This window comes from Lutra lutra, chromosome 3, assembly GCF_902655055.1.
Source record: "Lutra lutra chromosome 3, mLutLut1.2, whole genome shotgun sequence".
Classification (NCBI taxonomy): Eukaryota; Metazoa; Chordata; class Mammalia; order Carnivora; family Mustelidae; genus Lutra; species Lutra lutra.
The window spans coordinates 174,802,701-174,827,196 of NC_062280.1; the positions used below are offsets into that span (position 1 = coordinate 174,802,701).

General features: G+C 33.1%; 1 long non-coding RNA gene across 1 annotated transcript in view; it reads left to right on the plus strand.

Moving 5' to 3' along the window:
- The window catches only part of LOC125094739 (uncharacterized), a 687,251-nt gene that overhangs the window by 263,948 nt on the left and 398,807 nt on the right, over window positions 1-24,496 (plus strand). Inside the window, exon 2 of the long non-coding RNA XR_007125673.1 lies at window positions 4,925-5,014. This is a non-coding gene — a long non-coding RNA (uncharacterized LOC125094739). The remainder of the gene's footprint in view (window positions 1-4,924; window positions 5,015-24,496) is intronic.

Consider the following 24,496-nt stretch of genomic DNA (forward strand, 5'->3'; position numbering starts at 1 on the left):
TTGATTTCCATGTATGGTGTAATAAAGGAGTCTAATTTCTTTCTTTCTTTCTTTCTTTTTTTTTTTGCATGCTGGTATCCAGTTTTCTCAGCAGCAATTATTGAACAGACTATTTTTTCACCATTATATATTCTGTGTTTATTTATCCATTTGTTTATTTTACACACCCAGTTCTGTTGCATTAATGTCTTTGCTTTTATGCCAGTAAAATACTGTATAAATCACTGAAGCTTTATGATACAGTATGAAGTCAGAAGGTCTGATGCCTTCAACTTAGTTTTCTTTCTCAAGGTTGCTTTGGGTATTTGTATTCTTTTGAGGTTCTGTAGGAATTTTAGGATTGTTTTTCTTTCTTTGAAAAATGCCATTGGGATTTTTAATAAGAATTGCATTGAATTTATAGAGTTCTTTGAGTAGTGTGGACATTTTAACAATATTTATTTTCCTGATCCATGAACATGGAATGACTCTTTAAAAGTTTTTGTCTTTTTCAGTTTCTTTTATCAGTATTTTATAGTTTTCAGTGTATAGATTTTTTTTTATTTATTTATTTTTTATTTATTTATTTTTTTAATTTTATTTTTTATAAACATATAATATATTTTTATCCCCAGGGGTACAGGTCTGTGAATCGCCAGGTTTACACACTTCACAGCACTCACCATAGCACATACCCTCCCCAATGTCCATAATCACACCCCCCCTCCCAACCTCCCTCCCCCCATCAACCCTCAGTTTGTTTTGTGAGATTAAGAGTCACTTATGGTTTGTCTCCCTCCCAATCCCATCTTGTTTCATTTACTCTTCTCCTACAGTTTTCAGTGTATAAATTTTTTATCTCTTTGGTATAATTCGTTCCTAAGTATTTTATTTTCTTTGATGTTATTGTAAATGGAATTACTTTCTTAATTTCTCTCTCTTTTTTTAAAGGTTTTATTTATTTATTTGAGAGAGAGAGAGAGAGATCATGAGCAGGGTGGAAGGGCAGAAGGAGAAGCAGGCTCAGAGCTGAGCAGGAAGCCCAATGACGGCTAGATCCTAGAACCCTGGAATCATGACCTGAGCCAAAGGCAGACGCTTAACTGACTGAGCCACCTAGGCACCCCTAATTTCTTTTTCTGATAGTTTATTGTTAGTGTATAGAAATGCAACTTATTTTGTATCCTGCAATTTTATGGAATATATTAGTTCTAACAGGTTTCTGAAAGAGTCTTTAGGATTTTCTGTCTGTGACATCATGGCATCCACAAACAGACAATTTTACTTTTTCTTTCCCATCACATGCCTTTTTTCTCCCCTTTTCTTGCGTTGTTGCTTTGGCTGAGACTTCCATTACTGTGTTTCAAAAGTAGCATGACTAAGCTTCTTTATTTTGCATATGATCTTTGAGGAAAACTTTCAGCTTTTCGCCATTCAGTATGATGTTAATTGTGGACTTGTGACATATAGGCATTTATTATGTTGAGGTACATTCCTTCTGTACCCAGTTTGTTGAGCGTTTTGATCATAAAGGAATGTTGAATTTTGTCAAATGATTTTTCTGCATCTATCTAGATGATCATATAGTTTTCATCCTTTATTTTGCTAATTTGGCGTGTCACATATATTGATTTACATATGGCAAACTATCTTTGCATCCCTGGAATATAATCTACCAGATATTTAAGGAAGAAATTATAGCATTTCTCTGCAATTTCTTTCAGTGTATAAAAGCAAAGGGAATACATTCTAATGCATTCTATGATGCCGGTATTACCTGCATACCAAAGTTAGACAAAAATTTTATAAGAAAACTATAAACCAATGTATCTCACAGAGATGAAAAGCTTTCAAAAGGCACCTGGGTGGTTCAGTGGGTTAAAGCCTCTGTCTTTGGCTCAGGTCATGATCCCAGGGTCCTGGGATCGAGCCCCACATCAGGCTCTCTGCTCCGTGGGGCTCTCTTCCTCCTCTCTCTTTGCCTGCCTCTCTGCCTACTTGTGATCTCTGTTTGTCAAATAAATAAATAAAATCTTTAAAAAAAGAAAATTACCAAATTGAACCCAACAATTTATGAAAAGAATTATATGCCATTACCAAGAGGGATTTAACCTCATGTATGCAAAATTGGATACATTTGAAAATCAGTTAATGCAATACCTTAACAGGCTAAAATAGAAAAATCAGATGATTATATCAGTACATGCTGAAGAAGTTTTTACAAGATTCAGTACCCATTCATGATAAAACTTCTCAGTAAACTAAGAAGAGAGGGGACGTTTTCAACTTGGCAATGGCTACAAGAAAACCACAGCTAATATCGTACTCAGTGGTGAGAAACTGGAAGCTTTCCCTCTTAGATCATATGTAAGCAAGGATATCCCCTTTCACAACTTCATTTTAACATCATACTGGAAATTCTATTTAACAAGAGAAAATAAAAGTTATACAGATTAGAAAAAAATAAAAAGAGATGAAACTGTCTTGGTTTACAGATAACATGATTGTCATGAAGAAATTCTGAAAAATTTGGAAAAACACCCTGGAACTAATAAGGGATTGTAGTAAATTTCCAGGATATAAAACTAATATAAAAAGTCAAACACTGGGACTCCTGGATGGCTCAGTCAGTTAAATGTTTGCCTTTGGCTCTGGTCATGATCCTGGAGTCTTGAGATCTAGCTAAGTTGGGAGCCTGCTTCTCCTTCACCCTCTGCTCTCTCTCATGCTCTCTCAACCTCTCTCTCAAATAAATAAATCTTTAAAAAAAAAAGTCACCCACTTTTTGGGGGCACGTGGGTTACTTAGTAAGGTAAGGCCCTTCCCAGCGTCCTGGAATGGAGTCCTGTGTCAGGCTGCCTGCTCAGCGGGGATTCTCTTTTCTCTCTCTCTCTCTGCCCACTTCTCACACACACTCTCTCTCTCATGCACAGGTGTGAATGTTCTCTCTCTGTCTCTCAAATAAATAAATGAAAAATAATTTTTTTTTAAAAAGCCAACCACATTTCTACATACCAATGAATAAGTGGAATTGTAAATTAGAAACATAATACCAATTACATTAGTACCCCAAAAATATATCTCTAACAAAATATATACAGCTTGTATATGAGGGGAAAAAATGGCAAAATTCCAATGAACGTAATCAAAGACAGACTAAGTCAGTGGAGAAATTTTCCATGTTTATGGTTAGGAATACTCAGTATTGTCTCCCCAGAAAATGTATCTAGTACTTGAGAAGTACCTGAGGAAATTGCCAATTATAATGGACATATTATAAAGATTTACATATTTATTTTAGAGAGAGACAGTGAGACAAAGAGTATATGTGTGTGAGCAGGGGGAGAGGCAGAGGGACAGAGAGAATTCTGAAGCAGACTTACAGCTGCTTATGCAGCCCAGTGAAGGACTTAATCCCAGGACCCCCTGAGATTGTGACCTGAGCCAAAATCAAGAGTTGGCTGCTTAATCAATTGAGCCACCTAGGTGCCCCTATAATGGACATATTATAAACTCATACATAATATAGTGCATACATAGTATAGTACCAATTTCTTCCATTTAACAACCAGATTCAGTTAATACTAGTTCACTACCTGTTGTACACCAGGGATTGTGTTAGGTGATGGGAATACAGCAGTGAAGAAAAGAAAAAAATTCCTACTTTCCATCAAGTCTCCATCTAGTCTTCCTGGGAGAGACAGACTAAGTCAAAAACATCAGCTAATGTTAAGTTTTACAAAGAATGATACAAATAATTATGAAAAATGCAGTGTTACTTTATATATGGTAGTCATGAAAATCCCTCAGATACTGAAACTATTTAACAGTTTAACTATTTAACACTACCTAAGGGAAGTGATGAGAGTGTCTTGTAAATATCTGAGGAAAAGAGCATCATAGAATGAAAAAGAGTTGGTAGGCCCTAAAGCAAGGGTGTGCTAGGCATGTCCAAGAAATAAAGAGCAGGCAAGTAAAATTGAACAGAGTAAACAAAATGGAGAGCAGGAAGAGTTCATCTTATAACTACAGGTGGGGAGTGTATCATGAGTGATGATATAGGCCGTGGTGATTTCTTTGGGGTTCTGCTGCATGAGATGCAGAGTAAAGATAAGATCTCTTTGCAGCTCCTTTTGAGTTGCAGTTTTAAAGGATGTCTCTAGTTTTTGTATAAAAAAAAAACGTAAGTGCACAGAGATCACATATGAGGTTGTTCAAACAATATATGGAAAGTATTAAGAGGTTAGAATATAGGTAAAAGAGGTTAAAATAATTTGTTTTCTTGATACATTCTAAAGAAGAGTTAATAAATTTTGGATTAGAATTGGTGTATGGCAAAAAGAAGTCAAAATGTTACTACCAAGTTTGTGAACTGAAAAACTGAAAGAATTATTATTGTTGTTGTTGTTAATCAGATGGGAAATAGGGAAAGAAGCAAAAGATATGAAAATGATAGGCAAGAAATAAGAATTAATCTTTGGAAATGTTAATATTTTCATGCTTATTAGATATATTGGGAATGTTTGTTAGGTAGACAATGTAAATTTTCACATTTTTTTGAAGGTTTATTTATTTATTTATTTATTTGAGAGAGAGCATGTGTATGAGAGAGGAGAGGGGCAGAGGGTGAGGGAGAGACAGAATCTGAAGCAGACTCTGCATTGAGTGGGGAGCTGATGTGGGGCTCAATCCTACGATCCTGAGATCATGACCTGAGCTGAAATCAAGTCAGACACTTAACTGACTGGGCAACCCAGATGCCCCTAAATATTCACATTTTTTAACTTATGGATTTTGTCATGTTTTATACTGCTGCTTCAGGGAATTAAATTTTTCATTTCATATAAAATAAGAATATCTTACTTAGACATGATCTTGAATTACCAGAATGCATATTTTCTTATCTTGAACATAAACAACAGCACATATTATGACTATTTTCTAGGTTACCAGGATGATACTGTGTAACAGTCAAGCATTACTATGAGAAAATACAGTGCAGAAATGGACAGCGTTATGCTTTTATCCAACCAAGGTAAGAGGAAAAACTGGAATATTGCTCTTTCAGAAACCATTTACTCTGGTCAATATTAGCTGAAAAAATATTTTTTACCTCAAAATCCAAATATATATTTTAAGTTTATTTTAAATGTATTTATTTCATCTTAAATTTGTTTTGAATAGAAAAATTTGGAAAAAACAGTATGTTTTTCAGGAATATCTCAGTGGCTGGAACTGATTTGATTTTAGAAGTAGAAGGCATGATTCCTATGTCCCTTCTTTAATATACACTCTTCCCAGTTGACTAGGAATTAGACTGAATCATATTCCTGCAGGGATAATAGAAATTCTCCTACCAAGTTCTTGGTGGAAGTTTTTAGTATGTTATGGACACGCAAGTTGAGATTTTTCATTTCATAATACTGGGTGTGGCAGGAAAGAGGAAATGTTAGTTGATTATTCATATAGTGTTCCAGGTGGCATCTTAAGATTATGATGGTGGCAACATACACCCTGTAAGTGAAACTAACCGTCGTTTCATTACTTCTGGCCATACAACAAGAGATGAACATGAACACTGACTTGGGTGATCTCTGAAGAAAGGTACTGATCAGAATTCTTTTTAAGAGCTCTTACTATAAGAAAAGATCCTTAGAATCCTTCCTAGTCAAATATAGCTCCTTTGAATTTATTTCATCCTCATATATCTATAGAAATGGGGATACGGAGGAGTAGGGAAAGTTATAAATGGTAAATACCTTTGTGAAAAGTTGTGTCTTGGGGAAGGGTTCAGACAATTATCATAAAAAAGTTATTATAATTAGTGGCATGTGCTGCTTTTGAATACTTCCATGTCCCTATCTGTGAACTTTGTGATTTAAAGTTGGTTAATGAACCATAAAAAAAATTTTCAAAAAATTTCCGTGTTGTCATTTCTCTTTTAATTTCGTGTCATTATGACAGTACCTATTTTAATATTTTACATTGCAAATGTTCAGCATTTCAGAAATGTGCATTAATGATTTTCTGTATGCTAATCTGGGAAAATAGCCAAGATTTATTACACTGTTTCCCAACTCTAAGCAACACACTGACACATAAGCACACTTCTTGTATATCTATTGTCTTCTTTGATTATTGGAGATGATTTTTTTCTTAAACATTGTTTTCCACCTGTCAGATATTAAAATAAGATAAGATAAATAAGGCCCTCAAATTCATGAGTCCCTCAAATTAATTCTTAGTTTAATGATTGGATTTTATTTTTATAGTTCAAATTATAGTCCTTTGAATAGAATACCTACAATGTATGCTAGGCACTTACAAATAGCCTTCTAGATTATAAACATAGTAAATTAGATTTGAAACCTTAAGTTATTATGTGGGTTATCGCTGCTATGTAATACTAAGAAGGACTCTAGAACATATCTAAATCCTGACCTTTAGTTAAAACCATGTCCTTATTCAGAGAACATCTGCTCTAACAAGTGTGTATCTTTTAGACAGACCATTAACATAGACGATGATTAATATGGCATTGTAAATGATTTAGCAGGTGGAAAATATTAAATTGTTTAACAGGATTTGACTCAATTGTGGAAATCAAAAACTATGAATAGGATATTTTAATGACTTTCCAGTAATTTTGCTAAATGACTAATACGACATTAGCCATTTTTCAGATTAAATTCAGATGTGAAAATGTGAATGTTTGCTACCTTTAAAAATTTCTTTTAGATTTAGTGGTAGATCCATGTATTTCTCTCTGCAAAATGAATAATCATTATACCACTTCATAACATTCCCTTGCTTTCAAAATTATTGAACCAAATGTAACAGATCAAACTATGATCTAATTTTCTGCTAAATTTCACAAGAAGTACTTAAAAATTTGTTAGGATATCATATCATTGTTTTAGTATTTTGATTTATACCTATGGTGTACAATTATTTTTTATAATATTAAGTCATAAGACTAATATTCTTTTTTTAAAAAAAGATTTTATTTGACAGAGAGAGAGAGTGAAAGAGCACAAGTCGGGGAGTGACAGAGAGAGAGGAAAAAGCAGTCTTCCTCTCTCAAATAAGTAAATAAATCTTTAAAAAAAGTATCCAGGGGCACCTGAGTGGTTCAGTGGGTTAAAACCTCTGCCTTCAGCTCAGGTCATGATCCCAGGGTCCTGGGATCGAGCCCCACATCGGGCTCTTTGCTTAGTGGGGAGCCTGCTTCCTCCTCTCTCTCTCTCTCTCTCTGCCTGCTTCTCTGCCTCCTTGTGATCTGTCTGCCAAATAAATAAAATAAAATCTTTTAAAAAAATTAAAAAAATAAATAAATAAGTATCCATAGTCAATTTAATTTTAATGTAGGATTTGAAACACAAAAATATTGATTCACCTTAGTTATTAACAGTGAATAAATTTATGTATATATAAGAATATTTGTTTTCTTTATTACTTGAAAATTATTCATATACTTATTTTCAAAATAATAAACATTTATTGAACCACTATCCTATCCAATATAAGAATTAGTATTGCCAGTATATATAGATATCTATATACACCTCCCCTAAGCTGTGAAGTGCACCACCCTTCCCAGCATGGTAAGCACTATCTTGTTTAAATGTTTATCATTCCCCTTTCTTGTTTCTCAACAATCATCACATATTTATGCATGGTTATACAATATTTTAGTTATATATATTTTTAGAGATATGGAATATGGAACAATATATAATTCACTTAGAGTTATTTTACTCATCCAGTATCCCATATTTTGTTCTTAAAGTCCAACCACAGTGTTGCATTTCATTACAGCCTTTAATTTTTACTGCTATACACTATTTCATTCTTTGACTACACTATAGTTTATTCATATCCTGAAAGTGAATGTTGTATGGGTTTTAAGGTTTTTCTATTATGAGAAGTGGTGGTGCTATGAAATTTTTTCATGAAAAGATCTCTTTTTTCATGAAGTCAGTTTGTCTGATACTAGTTTCATCATTTTAAAACTAAAGATTTTATGTTAAGATAATTATGGATTCACATACTATTGTAAGAAATAATTCAGAGAAATTCTGTGTATTTTTACTATTTTACTATCATCTATATTAGTCAATATTTATTTAGTTTTAGGTTTATATCAATATCAATTTGGATTAAGAAATATAATTTCACTAGGAACCTTAAACAATGACCTGTTTTTCTAATTATAAAACAAAATAAAATACAGTTAAAACATGTACAAGAAAGAAGAGGACAATCTTGGGTTAGGCACACTTTTCTTAAATTGGATACAAAAATGCTTTTCCAATAAAGGAAACCTTTAATGAATTGAATTCTTAAATGAATTGAATTCTTAAAATTAATATCTGTTCAAATATTTAGAGCAGTTAAGAAGGCTGAAATACTGAGAAACATTTTGTGATACATTTTGTGATTGAGATACATTTTGTGATACATAAACCTCACATAAGTCTTTTTTTTTTTTTAAAGATTTTATTTATTTATTTGGCAGACAGAGATCACAAGTAGGCAGAGAGGCAGGCAGAGATAAGGGGAAGCAAGCTCCCCACTGAGCAGAAAGCCCGATGCGGGGCTGGATCCCAAGATCGTGGGATCATGACCTGAGCTGAAGGCAGAGGCTTTAACCCACTGAGCCACCCAGGCACCCCTCACATAGGTCTTTTATATATAGACATAACCATAGATATAGGTCTTTTATATAGAACTCATAAATAATTGTTACCAATTAATTATAAAAAGACATGTGTAATTTAAAAATGTCAAAATATTTGACAGGCCATGAGAAGTATTCAGATGGCCAGCAAATATACAAAAATATATCCTAATTACAAGGACTCAATTCAAATTTAAGTCTAACCTATAGTGAGATACCATAGTGCCTACCAGAATGACTAAATGAATTTTTCTTTTAATTACCAGGTGTTTTCAAGAATATAGTTTGACATTCAGCCAACTGGGTGGCTCAGTAATTTGAGTATCTAACTTGATTTAAGCTCAGGTCATGATCTCAGGGTTGTGGAATGAAACCCCACGTTGGGCTCCAAGTGCAGCATGGAGTCTGCTTGTCTCTCTCCCTTTCCTTCTTGTGCTCTCTCTCTCCCTCCCTCTCTCTCTCTCTCTCTCTCTCAAATAAATAAATAAATAAATAAAATCTTTAAAAAATAAAAAAGATTGTAATTTGTAATTACATATGCTATTACTAGAGTGTGAATAGAGATGTTCACTTTGAAAGTATCAACTAAGGATCAGCACACACATGTATCAGCAGAAATTCCTCTCCTGGTGACATATATAAGAAAAATGTGTACATATGTGCAGTATTAGACACGCACAAAACATATATGGGGCATTATTTTACAGCCCAAATATATATCACATGTATAAACATGTATGAAATGGATATACTTGTACAATTATTTACTATATAGCAATAAGTAGAGTGAATCTCATAACCATAATAATGAAAGAAATTAGGAAAACATGAAAGTACTTGTGCAGTGATGACATTTTTTTCAAAGTCAAAAGGAAACAAAATGAAATGACTGTTACTAATCAAGATAACAGTTGCCTTTATGGAGAGAGAGAGAGAGAATGATTGGGAAAGGGCATTGAGTTGTTATTACTTTTTCTATTTCTTGACCTTTGACAGTTGTAGTTACAGAGATGGGATCGTGTTGTGGTAATCCACTGACCTGCAGAGTTAATGAATTGTGCACATTTTTCTTTGTATTCCATGCTTCAAAAGCATTTAGTAATGTTATAAACATCTTAAAAATTATCCTCATTCATTTATGCAGTTTTCAACACTAAAAAAACAATTTTCTTTTATGAAGAAGCTATAACAATTTATAATCATACAAATCATACAAATAATAAATAAGTCAAAATGACTACTTTCTTGTTTATATTGGCAGCTGTTTTATTTTTAAAAAGTAGTTGCCTATCTTGTCATCTTCATTTGCTTTGGTCTGATTGTTGATAATATTAAAAATGTCTTCATTCATTTACTTCCCAATTTCATCACCTAATATCCAAGATATTTAGAGCATTATGTAAACACCATGTACTTGGATTTATATATGCCTGTCTATCTGTACTACAATGTGAAGTTCACAAAAGATGCCTCATTTTTTTATTTTAATGTGTTAATATTCATGTTTTTGCTGTATTTAAAACTAACTTTACTACCAGAAATGTTCCTTTATTGGTAAACATGTTTTCTCTTAAGGAGTTCACCTCAGAGTTGTAGACAAGTCATAATAAATATGATTGGAGGGGTGCTTGGGTGGCTTAATCAGTTAAGCATCTGCTTTCAGTTTAGGGCACGATCCCAGAGTCTTGGGATTGAGCCCCACATCAGCCTCCTTGCTCAGCAGTGAGTCTGTTTCTCTCCTTCTGTCCTTCACCTACTTGTGCTCAATCTCTCTCTCTCTCTAAAATAAATAAAATCTTTTAAACAAACAAATAAATAGATGTTGGAAAGTATCAGGAGATTCTAGTATTAATAAAATTTTTCATAACAAAAGTTTCACAAAACAAATTATGTAAGTAATGCATTACATAGTAGTGGGAGCAACCAATCAAAATACTGCAAATGCAATTTGCAGACTAATAGTCTGACTAATAAAATGTAAGGTTAACTCATAGCTCCTGCTACTATTTTATTTAGCATATAGGCTAAACCAACAAAATTGATAAAGTGCTTCAATTCCTCTGGTCTCTCCAGCTGAGCTGGCTATGAATCAACACAAGCTGATCACAAGGTGATTCCATTTGTTTGAGAAATAAATGTTACTAAACCCACCAGCTGAGGACCGACAGCAGGCAAAGCAAAGAGACAGCTGAAAGAATCCCTTGCTGCAAAAGATAAAATGAAAGTTTTGCCAGCTAAGTGGTTTACTTCCACCTTGCAGATCTCGAATGCAGGCTTTTGGTTGATCTTGATTTGTTGTTTCTCCAAATCCTTTAATTGTCAATGAGATGGCAGGTCCTTAGGATGAGGATCTTGAGAAACTGATCTCTACCTTAGCAGAATTGTTGCTTTGAATATCAATTACTTCCGCTGGATATGCTGGAAATATTTAAGAATAAGTGTGGAAATATAGGTTCTGTGAGAGATGGTTAGCTGTTTTAATAAAGAGAAAGATGGAAAAAATTTCTTAGAAATCATCCCATGGTAACCCATAAAAAGCTTACTAAAATGTTAGAAAAAAAGCCACATATTTTTTGGGAAGAAATGTCACAAAATCATAAAAACTTTTGAAAGAAATAGAATCAGAAAAAAAAGGGCAAAGTAAGCAATATGACCACTATAAGAACTATAAGCAGTTATAATGTAGTATTAATTATGGTATTAACCATTAAGCAGCATTGGGTCAATCACCATCTACCTAATACAACAGATGATAGGTTTCCAGGAGCTATGCCTTTTATGTTTTTAGAGAAAAAGCCTAAATAGAAGAAATGGAGAAAACAAAGTTACTGTTCCAGAGTATGTAACAGGCAGATTTGTAAGATCTGGGAAAGTTGTGCCAAGACCTAGGAAAGAATCTCCATGATTATTGACTTTATTAAAAAAGGGAGCTGATTCAGTCTTTTTTATCAGTACCAGAAGTGATAGTTATAAGAAATACAATCAGAAATAAAGGATTCTTTCAGATCCTGAATGCAAGAGCTGCCCCTGAGAAAGACAGACTGTCTTTTAAATTAGGTATATGAAGCATGGAAGCACTGATGGCCAGCACCTGATATGAACTGCATAACAAATAGACCTTGGGGAAAAATATAAGAGGCTATCAAATAATAACTAAATTAGATATGATTGAATGGAAATATAAGCCTTAAACTAAGCTGGTATTCCAAAGACAATGATAAGTAGGAAAATTTCTAATAGATTATTATCAAATTGAATCTACAATGCATGAAAGAAAAATTACTACCAAATATTGTTTATTTCAGGAATGTAATGATGGTTTCATATTTGGAAATTAATAACTTTGGTTTAGATGGACCTTTGATCTAGATAATGAGAATACTCACACAATAGATAAACATCAAGATAAATAGAGAAATGGCCGTGGGTGCAAATTAATTTGATTTATAAGGTATTTAAAGTTTATTTATGGTGAATTACATTTGACAAATATATTTACTGATTATGTAGACTGGTAAATGATGCCTAGACCTGCACTTAAGTTTAGTTCTGAAAATTAATAATTTAGTAGCTTGTGCTACATCAATTTAAAAACTGTGTTGTGAAAAAAAGACAGTATTAATCATTCTTGATAGTGTTGTGTTGGAGTTAAAATAACCTTACCATTTGATATACGCACACATATCCATTAACTGTGTGAAGTCAGAATTATTAGCTTTCTTTATTATTATTGAAATAATAATATGGGCATTTGTTCTTATACTCATATTGATATCAGCCATCAATTATTTGACTTGCAATATATTCTATTGCATTTGTTGCTGGAAATAGACATGCATAGACAGCATTTAGACCATTACCAACTTTCAAAATCTTTATCTTGCAGTTACATAATGAAGTATAGAAATTAGTTATCAATAATGCAGATCAGGTTCCAAAAGTAATTACTTTTGATTTTCTCCACTTGTTACACCTCATAAAACACATTCATACAAATATAAAATAAGCAGAAACTACTATTGAGATATCATATTCTTCTCTATAGAAGCAAATCATCCTGCTGACACTACATTCTCAAGAACTAATGAGGGGCACTCATGGAATTCCTATTTAAGCTTGTGCATGTGAATATGTAGGGCTAGAATAGAAGTGAAGTGAAACCAATAATTAAAAATAAAAAGAACTCTAGGAACTTGAAAGATAAATCAAAAAGAACAAGGAGAAGCTTTTAAAATGATAGTAAGGCAACTCAGTGTTTTAGCTTCATTTCTATGTTTCCCAAAATTTGATTAGCAGGACAACATTAGAAATTTATTTCTAGACAACTTTCTGGTCCATATTCATTTTCAAAGCATGGAGTCATTTGGGAGTAATAATTTCTGCATCTTTAATAAGCCTCCAAGTGACAGTTTTTCACAACACAATTTGAGAACTACTGTTCCTTCTTGACATTAGAAAACTTCCATTTCTGTTTTTGAGAGGAATTTTTTAATGCTCAACAGCTGAAGTCAAAGAATGAAATGGACAGCAAAATCTTTATCCCATTTGAAAGAGTCATTTTCAGCTCAACATTATTAAATTTTGAGTAGAGATCATTATAGTGATGATTTAATCACAAATAAACTTCTCATAAATAGGAGAAGAAGGAAAACTCCCTGGCATTTGAGTTTTATGAAAAAATATGTGGAATGCACTGGTTTCTATATACTGCTACTGTTTCACTTGAAATGGTAATGAGCCAGAAAATAAGATGTAATGATTGAGGTGACACCAAAATATCTCTGTTATGATCAAACTTTCTAGGGTATGGTTTCAGGTGGAGTTGTCAAAAATTATCATGTTTAAAGCATGCAACTTAGAACTCCAGATGCAGATAGAAAACAGTGAAACTGTTTTTAAAAAGTATAGAAGGGGTATTCCAGTTAATAACACTGCATAATAATGTACACATTAATTAGTAACTTGCAATCACAGCCCTCGTTTTATTATTTCTCACGGTTTTGCATATCAGGATTTGAACAAGGTTTCATCTAGATTTCTGGCCTAGGAACTCTCATGGAGTTAATGAGGTGTATCTGGAGCTGAAATGACAGAAGTTTGGGTGGGATAGATGTATGCAGGCTGGGCATTTCTCTCTTTGTGTTGTTTTAGTTCTTCTCCATGGAGTCTTTTTTTTTAATTAATTAATTAATTAGAGAGAGAGAGAGATCACAAGTAGGCAGAGAGGCAGGCAGAGAGAGAGGGGGAAGCGGGCTCCCTGCTGAGCAGAGAGCCTGATGTGGGGCTCCATCCCAGGACCCTGAGATCATGACCTTAGCCGAAGGCAGAGGCTTTAACCCACTGAGCCACCCAGGCGCCTTTCCATGGATTCTTTCTTCTTTTCTGTTTTGTATTTTCTTATAGGGTAACCACTTCTTCTGAGTGAGATTACTTTTACACCAAAGGTAAGGAGAGTAAAACACAAGAAGCATTGCCAGATGAAAATAGGACACAGTGGGCGCCTGGGTGGCTCAGTGGGTTAAGCCACTGCCTTCGGCTCAGGTCATGATCTCAGGGTCTTAGGATCGAGTCCCGCATCGGGCTCTCTGCTCAGCAGGGAGCCGGCTTCCCTCTCTCTCTCTGCCTGCCTCTCTGCCTACTTGTGATCTCTCTCTGTCAAATAAATAAATAAAATATTTAAAAAAAAATAGGACACAGTTAAATTTCAGATAAACATCAATAACTTTTTTACATATATATGTTCTGGACAATATTTGGGATCAAATTACACTTCAGAGAAAAAGGTGTTTGTTGTTTATCTGAAATTCAAATGTAACTAGGCACTCTGTATTTTTATTTACTGCATCTCATAACCATGGACCAACTCTGGGTGGTCTTCTGTTTTCATAAATAAAATGTAAGTGGGACACAGCCAAACCAAATCATATAGGTATTGTCTGTCGAAGCTTTAGTGCTGCAAGAGCAGAGTTGAATAGTTGCAGCACAGACCACATGCCTGGCAGAGTCTAAAATATTTACTATCTGACCTTTACAGAACAAGGTTTGCCAGTCTCTGCCTTGTAAGGCAGCTTTCCAGTAAGAAAGGTCAAAGTTATATCTACTTTCATAACTAAACCTGGGAGGTCTCATAACTCACTTCTGCCAAAACTAAGGTGAGAAGAATTAAACTTTGGTTTGCAAAAAGGAAAGGGAAGTTTCCAGAAAAACATGACAGTAAATCTTTTGTAGCCCCTGTTAGAAAATACAAATCTCTACTTACTGAATTTTGGCTCGTCTTAAGACAGCATTCTGAAAACAAATGGGGCAATTCACAAACAAGAAAGGTGATTTCTTTCTTTTTTTTCTTTTTCTTTTCTTTTCTTTTATTTTATTTTCTCAGTAATCTCTACATCCAATGTGGGACTCAAACACACAGTCCTGGGATCAATAGTTGCATGCTCTACCAACTAAGCCAGCCAGGCACCCCAAGAAAAGTGATTTCTATTTGAAAGTTGTCCACATTAAAAATTTGGAGATGTGTGGATTAGAGATGTTTCTAATATAATTCATAGAAAATAAAATAAAATATAGTATTGCTTTTTAAATAAAGCCTCAACTTATATTCATGCCCCAGACAATTTTACTTTAAGAGTAGAGAAGAGAGAGACATATTGAGTCTTAGTGAAAATGTCAAGTTTTCACTAATACAGGTTTCCTGACACTTCTAATTTGCCTATTTAGGGAACTATGTAAGATATGACTAGTGTCATATCTTAAGGTACTAAATAACTGAGCTTGGACTTAATTCAGAATGTTTAAATTTCAAAAATCATATTGTTATTTTTATATTTTTCTGAAGTAATATATATAAATTTAGTATTTATAAATTTAACCTCCCTTAAATCAAGTTTAGGTCTTCATAAACCAACAATATGTTGAATTGTAGCAAGTATAAAAGTAACAATAAGATAATCTGGTTGATTTATAAAACCAATGAAGATGTTAAGTCATAATATTTTAAATCCTATAACATTTTTCCATATGGATGTTTAATGCTTTGACTTAATCCAGATGTCTCTTCATTGTTTTTAATCTTCACATAAACTCTGAATACTGTGTATCTAAGATAAATATTAACATTAATTATATAAAATGATCTCATTTTAATGTTTAATAAATATTTGCACATAAAACAGATTAAAGACCGTCATATCACTGAAATAATACAGAACTTGATACATGTCTATATGTGTTTAATAGTAAAAATTATAAATAACTCACTCCCAATTTTAAACATGCAACCTATCCACTGAACAGAATGCAGTCTATTTACCTATCCAGTTTTTTTAAGTCAGTAATGATATAGTAAAAATAAGTGAAGCTCTTATAATTTGTAACCAGTAGCTCACATTGATTAACAATAGAAAAAAAAAAAAAAGAAAATGCTAAGATGCAGATGTATGTGGTTATCAGTTTGATTCCCCAGAGCAACTTATCTAATTAATTATATGGAAAATTATTAATTATCTTCAAATAAAACAATCATCTACGTTGTGTGCTATTATGTCAGTTGATTCATGTACCTATATATTTAGGAGAGAAAAGTAAAGATTCCAGTGTCATATCAATTACTCAACAAGTGTATATAAGTAAAATATACCTCAGAAATATTGTTAAAACTGCACAGTTTAATTTTCTAGATACCTACATTTTAATTTTTTTTTTTACTTAATTCTAAGAAATACAGAGTTTATATTCAAGATTTTCATTTTTAAACTCTTTTTGGCCGTTTAGAGATTAAATGCCACAAATCTTCTTCAGATGGTATTATTGCTTTTATACTATAGGTGCCCCAAGATAACTGCTTGGAGTGCCTGGGTGGCACAACTGGTTAAGTGGCCAACTTTTGGTTTCAGCTCAGGTCATGATATCAGAGTTGTGATCTTGTGCTCATGAAATCAGCCCCAGGTGGAGCCCTGCATTGGGCTCTGAGCTCACAGTGCAGTCTTCTTGAGTTTCTATCTCTCTCTCTCTCCCCCTTTCCCTCTGCCCTTCCCTGCTTTCTTGTGGTGTCTCTCTCAAATAAATAAATAAATGTTAAAAAAATAAAAATATTAGACAAGTACCATTATTCTGTACAGGTAATATGCCAAATAATTTTTGTCATTAGAGTATCTATAGAATATGGTACTGGCACAAAAATAGACACATAGATCAATGGAACAGAATAGAGAGCCCAGAAATAGACCCTCAACTCTATGGTCAACTAATCTTCGACAAAGCAGGAAAGAATGTCCTATGGAAAAAGTCTCTTCAACAAATGGTGTTGGGAAAATTGGACAGCCACCTGCAGAAAAATGAAACTCTACCATTTCCTTATACCACACATGAAAATAGACTCAAAATGGATGAAGGACCTCAATGTGAGAAAGGAATCCATCCAAATCCTTGAGGAGAACACAGGCAGCAACCTCTTTGACATCAGCCACAGCAACTTCTTCCTAGGAACATCACCAAAGGCAAGGGAAGCAAGGGCAAAAGTGGGACTTCATCAAGATCAATGAAGTGGGACTTCATTTGGACTTCATCAAGATCAAAAGCTTTTGCACAGCAAAGGAAACAGTTAACAAAACCAAAAGACAACTGACAGAATGGGAGAAGACATTTGCAAACAACACATCAGATAAAGGGCTAGTATCCAAAATCTATAAAGAACTTACCAAACTCAACACCCAAAGAACAAATAATCCAATCAAGAAGTGGGCAGAGGACATGAACAGACATTTCTGCAAAGAAGACATCCAGATGGCCAACAGACACATGAAAATGTGCTCCACATCACTCGGCATCAGGGAAATACAAATCAAAAAATGAGATACCACCTCACACCAGCCAGAATAGCTAAAATTAGTAAGGCAGGAAATGACAGATGCTGGCGAGGTTGCAGAGAAAGGGGAACCTTGCTACACTGTTTGTGGGAATGCAAGCTGGTGCAACTACTCTGGAAAACAGCATGGAGGTTCCTCAAAAAGTTGAAAACAGAGCTACCCTATGACCCAGCAATTGCACTACTGGGTATTTACCCTAAAGATACAGATGTAGTGATCCGAAGGGGCACATGCACCCAAATATTTATAGCAGCAGTGTCCACAATAGCCAAACTATGGAAAGAACTTAGATGCCATCAACAGATGAATGGATAAAGAAATGGTGGTATATATATACAATGGAAATACTATGCAGCCATCAAAATAAATGAAATCCTGTCATTTGCGATGATGTGGATGGAACTAGAGGGTATTATGCTGAGTGAAATAAGTTAATCAGAGAAAGACAATTATCATATGATCTCACTGATATGAGAAAGTTGAGGGGCAACGTCGGGGGTTTGCATGTTAGGAAAGGAATAAATGAAACAAGATGGGATTGGGAGGAAGACAAACTATAAGAGACTCTTAATCTCACAAAACAAACTGAGATTGGCCGGGGGTAGGGGGGTAGGGAGAGGGTGGTTGGGTTGTGGACATTGGGGAGGGTATGTGCTATAGTGAGTGCTGTGAAGTGTATAAACCTGGCAATTCACAAACCTGTACCCCTGGGTCTAATAATACATTATAAGTTAATAAAAAAATTTTTTTATATGAGGGTTTTCCAATAATTTCCATTTTTAGCAGTTTTCTTTTTTCTTTCAGTTTATTTGGGGCATTTTAGAAATTAGTAATTGAATGGATAAAATGGTTTATTAAGTGGAATGTTTTATTGAACATAACCCATATACATCATTAACCATTTATTGTGATCTAATCTCGTCTACACTCCAAAAAAAAAAAAAATGGCTAGAAAGAGAAATGACAGGTAGATGATGATGGATAGATAAATATAAGATTAACACCAGATACTAAGAGAATGTGATTAAAATTGTGCCCAAATAGCCGTTCATTCAACAATGAAGCATTAGGTTTTAAGCAGATGCCCTCTAGGATAGTAAAGAGAAATGGTGCTGTTGATTTAGCTCCGTATTCATCTGAATAAATACATTAAGTTAAATTTAAAGAATTCTAAAAGCATTAAGTGAAGAAAAAAAAAAGTTTCTGCTACTTGCCATCATATTGTTTTAAATATTTGAATGTTGCATTGAAAAATATACATAGAAATTAACGTCGTACTTTTTTTTTTCCTATAGAATTCTGACAGAATGTAGTGGAATAAGTAAAAATGTCAGTAAATTAATATTATGGTTATATTACAATGTGGGTAACTTAATATTACAGAAAATAGGTTAGCATTACTTTTGTTTTTTAAAATGATTGTACTAATAAAATCACATATAGTAAAATAAATTACATCTTTTAAGAAGCCTCAAGTATTAGATGCATGACTAAATGGAGTTTGAAATAAAAAAATGTGTTTTACAGAATAACTCCATCATGCTCTTCTGCTATAGCCTGACTATAGCAATAAGTGCAAGACCAGTTATGATTTTATGTAGTTCATTTTGTACTAAATATGGCTTTGTTTTTCAGTTAACATAACTAAGTATTATTTTCATGACATTTTAGAATCAAAGCAGCCGCTAAAATCCAGTTACTGGTGAACAGAAATAATAGGGGTTGTTCTATAAGGAAAAAAATCACACAGTTAGCAAGTAAAAATTTCCAAAGACTTTAGAGAGTTGAGAAGACAAGACTTGCTTAAGTTTCCTTTTATAATTGAAGAATTGCTATTTTAAATAGAACCTACTACATACACTGAATAATGAATTCCTCTTAAAGTTAAATTGAATCAGACAGGAGTACAACTCTCATTATACATGAATCGTTTTCTTTCAAAAAGGATTGTAAGGGGGGAAAATCAATTTCTATGGTATTCTTGGGAATTTTAAAATTATTAAATTCAAAATAATGACCTATTCAGAGAAGTGAGAAAATAATGTTCATGGTCATGGAATTAGGCTAATTTTATATGATAGATCATTGCATTTTTTTTTTTATATTTGATGGCTCCGAAGTATTGCCTGCTTTAAAAGGAACTGAATTATTTTACTCTCAATCCCAAGGCTTTCATTCTTTTATCACAACACTGCTTGGCAATTCAGTCTTGAGATATTGCTTAGTTTTGATGGAGAGAAATTAGAAAAAGGTACAGAAAAGATGAGTGGAAATTATTCCTTTATTCATTTATATAAAGTTTGGGTTTTAAACTAAAATTGCTAATATCCATTAATATATCATTTTATTAAATTGAAGAATAGTAAATTAATAAATTCATCAAAAACATCTATCAAGTCTTAGCCTAAAGAATAATCCCTGAAGACAAATTCTATAATAGAGATTCTCACATTACACTTAACTAGACAATTTTGAATTGAGTTGTCATAATAAACTCTATTTTTTTCCCCAACCAATAAAACCAGTCGATTCAGATTCAATTACTCAGGCTCTTGTACTAGAATTCATTCTTTAAAAACACGTTATTTAAAGCCTTTAAATGTTAGTTGATGATGGTGTAGGCTGCAAAATATGTGTTGATTTTAAAATAGGATAAGATCAGCATAGTCAATTTCTACCTCAAAAACACAAGAGCATATTCATATCATGCTGCATTTAACCTAAGTGTTAAACCTGATACTGAAATATGGGGTAATTTTGATGCATAGCACACAATCTTGAGACATAGTTTACAATAGATGGCATATGATAAAGAAATGCAATTTCACATTTTCATAAAACAGTTGGAAGTTTGAGCTTTATTCATGTAATTACATATTGACAATAATGACTACTATGACTTCAGAAGTTATTATTTTACTCCTTTTTGCTTAACTGCTCTATTGGGCAGACCAATTAAGCAAAAGGAGTATAATAATACAACAAACTCTCTTTGATACAATATTTTATCAAACTATCCAATATTAGCTTAAGATCTATATAGTAGCTTGATTTATCTTCTATTACTTGATTTGGGATGGGATAATTTACAGAAATTGGATTGTCAAAAAAAAAAACCCAGTTTCTTAATGAAATACAGACAAAAGATGTTAGTCTAACATCTACAAAACATTAGATACTGTTGTGATTACCATTCTTTTCTGCTTGAGATAAGAATGTATATTATTTCCTCTCTCTCTATTAGTATATTTTAAGTAGAAATTAAAATTATAGCACATGCTGATGTTAAGAAAAAATAATTATAAGCATTCCAAGAAACTATTTTCTCCTCATGACCAATAAATTGAGTTGTTAATGCAAAGATGAAACAGAAATATCATTCAAGGTAAGTTTCAGAAATCATAAATATTATAAGCTTTCAATGAGTATAATATATGGCAATACCTTTGTTAATGAGGATATTCTTTTAGTTTTCATGCCAATGAAAAAAAGTAAAGTAGAAAATAATGATATTATGATTGTAATTCACAAAATGCATTTTCCAAGTACTATAATTGGTATATTTTGGTCTGCCTCATGAAGTGTGTTTCATTAACTCTGAAATAGCACACTATCCAAAAGTAGTTCCTAAGGCTCTGATTGCTGGTGATTCCTTTCCAAAATTGTTTTGACTCATCTGAAAGGAACTATTTTTGTTCATCCTGAATATTAAATTAAAAAATGGAATATGTTAACATAAGATCTTTGATGAGTATGCAATATCTTGATGAATGTGACAATTTCAACCTAATTTTTTCCATTGGTTGAACACCTGAAAACCTGTTTACTAAAATAAGAAATACAGTCCCTGACTTAAAATAAAAATAGAACTTTTGAGATCTTTAGACATCCCTAAATAATTACCAGTGGTGTTACCTTTGGTTATGGGAAGGTATCATGCTGGTAATGTTTTACTGAAAGAAAATGAAAGTTCTATATTTGTTAACTTATAATAAGAAAATATTGCAATATAGATCAAATATCAAGTTTACCAAAAAATAAATAACTTTGAAGTCTATCTTTTTTAAAAAGACATATTTATTTTTTTTTTATGGAAAGAGAGGGGAGTGTGAGTGGGGGGAGGGGCAGAAAAAGAGGGAGAGAGAGAATCTGAAGCTGACTCTGTGCTGAGTGCAGAGCTCAATGTGGGGTTCAATTTCAGAACCTCAAGGATTATGTAGAATCAGATGCTCAACTGACTGAGCCATTCACTCACTCCTGAAGTATATCTTAAGATACTATTTCTAAAAAATTTATTAAGAGGTGCAGCCAGAAGAGCACACAGCCCTTGATCTCAGAGTCATGAGTTTGAGTCCCATGATGGGTGTAGAGATTACAAAATAAATAAACTTTAAAAAACAAAAATAAAAATTCTTAAAATACTAACAAAATATTCAGATAGATTGTAGAGAAAGTTCAGAAAATAAAAATACTTGCATAAGGGCTATTAGGTGTGATTTTTTTTTTTTTAAGATTTTATCTGTTTATTTGCCAGAGAGAGACACAAAGCGAGAGAGGGAACACAAGCAGGGGGAGTGGGAGAGGAAGAAGCAGGCTTCCCGTTGAGCAGGGAGCCAGATGCCGGGCTAGATCCCAGGACCCAGGGATCATGACCTGAAACACAGGCAGATGCTTAATGACTGAGCCATCAAGGCGTCCCAGATGTGATTTTTTTTAAACTAAAGAGAATTCATGTAACACTGGGCTCATAAACTTGCAAAACAGTGTAAGCCATGGAATTTCTGAAAATATAAACTATCAAAATTTATACAGAGAAAGTAATACACAGAAATAGTACAAAATGCTGAAGAATAGTGTTAATATAAAAGTATACCAAAATTACTTTTAAAACACAGTCATGTAAATTCAATTTTAAAATAATTTCCTTTTTGTCTCTCAGATTGTCAAAAAAAAATTCCAGTGCTATTTGTGACCTAACATTCCTTGTGCTTATTTGTCATTTATACTTACTGTTCAGAAACAGTCATTCATTGTTTTCTGTTCAATTTTTATGGATATTTTTAATCTGGTTTTCACATTTCTTTCTACTGAGTTTTGAGAGTTCTTTATAAATCCTGAGTAAAAATACTGTATCAGGTAAGTTATTTAAAAATATTTTCTCCCAGACAGCAGCCTGTCTGTACAGTGTCTTAAAAATGTCTTTCAAAGAGAAGCAGTTTTGGGCGTATATCTGGCTCACTTGGCTAAGCATTTGCCTTGGGCTCAGGCTCAGATCATGATCCTGACGTCCTGGGATCTAGCCTAGCATTGGGCTCCCTGCTCCATGGGGGGCCTGCTTCTCCCCCTCCCTCTGCCTGCTGCTGCTCCCTCTGCTTGTGCTCTCTCTCTGTGAAATAAATAAATAAATAAAATCTTAAAAAAAAAGACAGCAGCTTTTAATTTGATGAAGTCTAATTTATCAATTATTTTCACATGAATTGTACTTTTTTGTTTCCTACCTAAGAAATTTGTTTAACTCAATGTCACAAAAATTATGTCCTATGCTTTCTTCTAGAAGTTTTATAGCTTACAACTTTATAGTGAGATCTTTGCTACATTTGAGGAAATATTTGTATATGTTGTAATGAATGGATAGAGGTATATATATGTAGGGCTTTTTGTTTGTTTGTTTGTTTGTTTGCAGGTAGAGATCCAATCTTTCTACTCGTATTTGTACAAAAGACTACTCTTCCTCCACTGCATTGTTTTTGTACTTTCTCAAAAATCAGCATATATGTATGCCTCTATTTGAGGTTCTCTTTTTGCAATTTCATTGACCTATTATTCTGTCTGTATGCCAATATCTCATCATCTTGATTACTGAAGCTTTAAAATTGGTCTGAATATCATAGTCAGTTTTCTAACATGGATCTTCTTTTTCATATTTGATGTGGCTGTCTTCTATTTCATAAATTTTATATACATTTAAAAATTTGTTAACTTCTACCAAAAAAAAAAAAAGGAGGAAAAAAGCAGTGGAATTTTTATTAGATGGCTTTAAAGCTATAGATTAATTTGAGGAGAACTGATATATTAACAGCATAGAATCTTTGATCATGATCACAGTGTATCTAATTTGTGTATTTTAATGTTTCTCATCAATGTTTTATAATGTTCAGAATAGAATTCTTCCATATCTTTCAACAGATTTCTCCTTCATAATTTTGATGCTATCTGGTGATTTTCTAAATTATAAAATCTGACTCTTCAATGAAAGTTTGTAAAAATTAAATTTATTTTTGTATGTTGAATATATAAACTTGCTATAAACTTGCTGAACTCACTATTTGGTTGCTTTAACTTTTTGAATGTTCCATAGGACATTCTGCAAAAATGATAATGTCATCTGACTACAAAATCTTTCACTTCTTCCTTTACAATTTGAATGTTTTAATCCCTTTTTTTTAAACTTATTGCACTACTATATAGAATCTCTAGTAAAAAGATTAATAGAAATAATGAGAGTATATCCTTGTCATGTTTTTGAGATTAGGGGAAAACAATTCAGTCTTTCATCTTTAGGCATGATGGCACTGGCAGATTCTTCACAGATGTTCATCATAAGTTTGAAAAAGATTCCTTCTATTCCACTTTGTCGAGGGTTTTTATAATGAACAGACCAACAATAACAGGTATTAGTAATGATGCATAAAATGGGAACCCTCATACATTGTTCGTGCAGTTATTTTTAAAAAATACTAGACAAGTTCTTATTTAGCTAAAAATAGATTACCATATGACCAAAAGAGTATACTACTACATATCTATCCAGGAAAAATTATACATATGTCCACACAAAAATTTATGCAATAATGTTCACAGCAGCATTATCCATAATCGACCAAAGTGGAAACAACCTAAAGGCTCATCAATAGGTGATGAACAAATGTGGTACATCCATACAGTGGGATATTATTTGGCAATAGGAAGG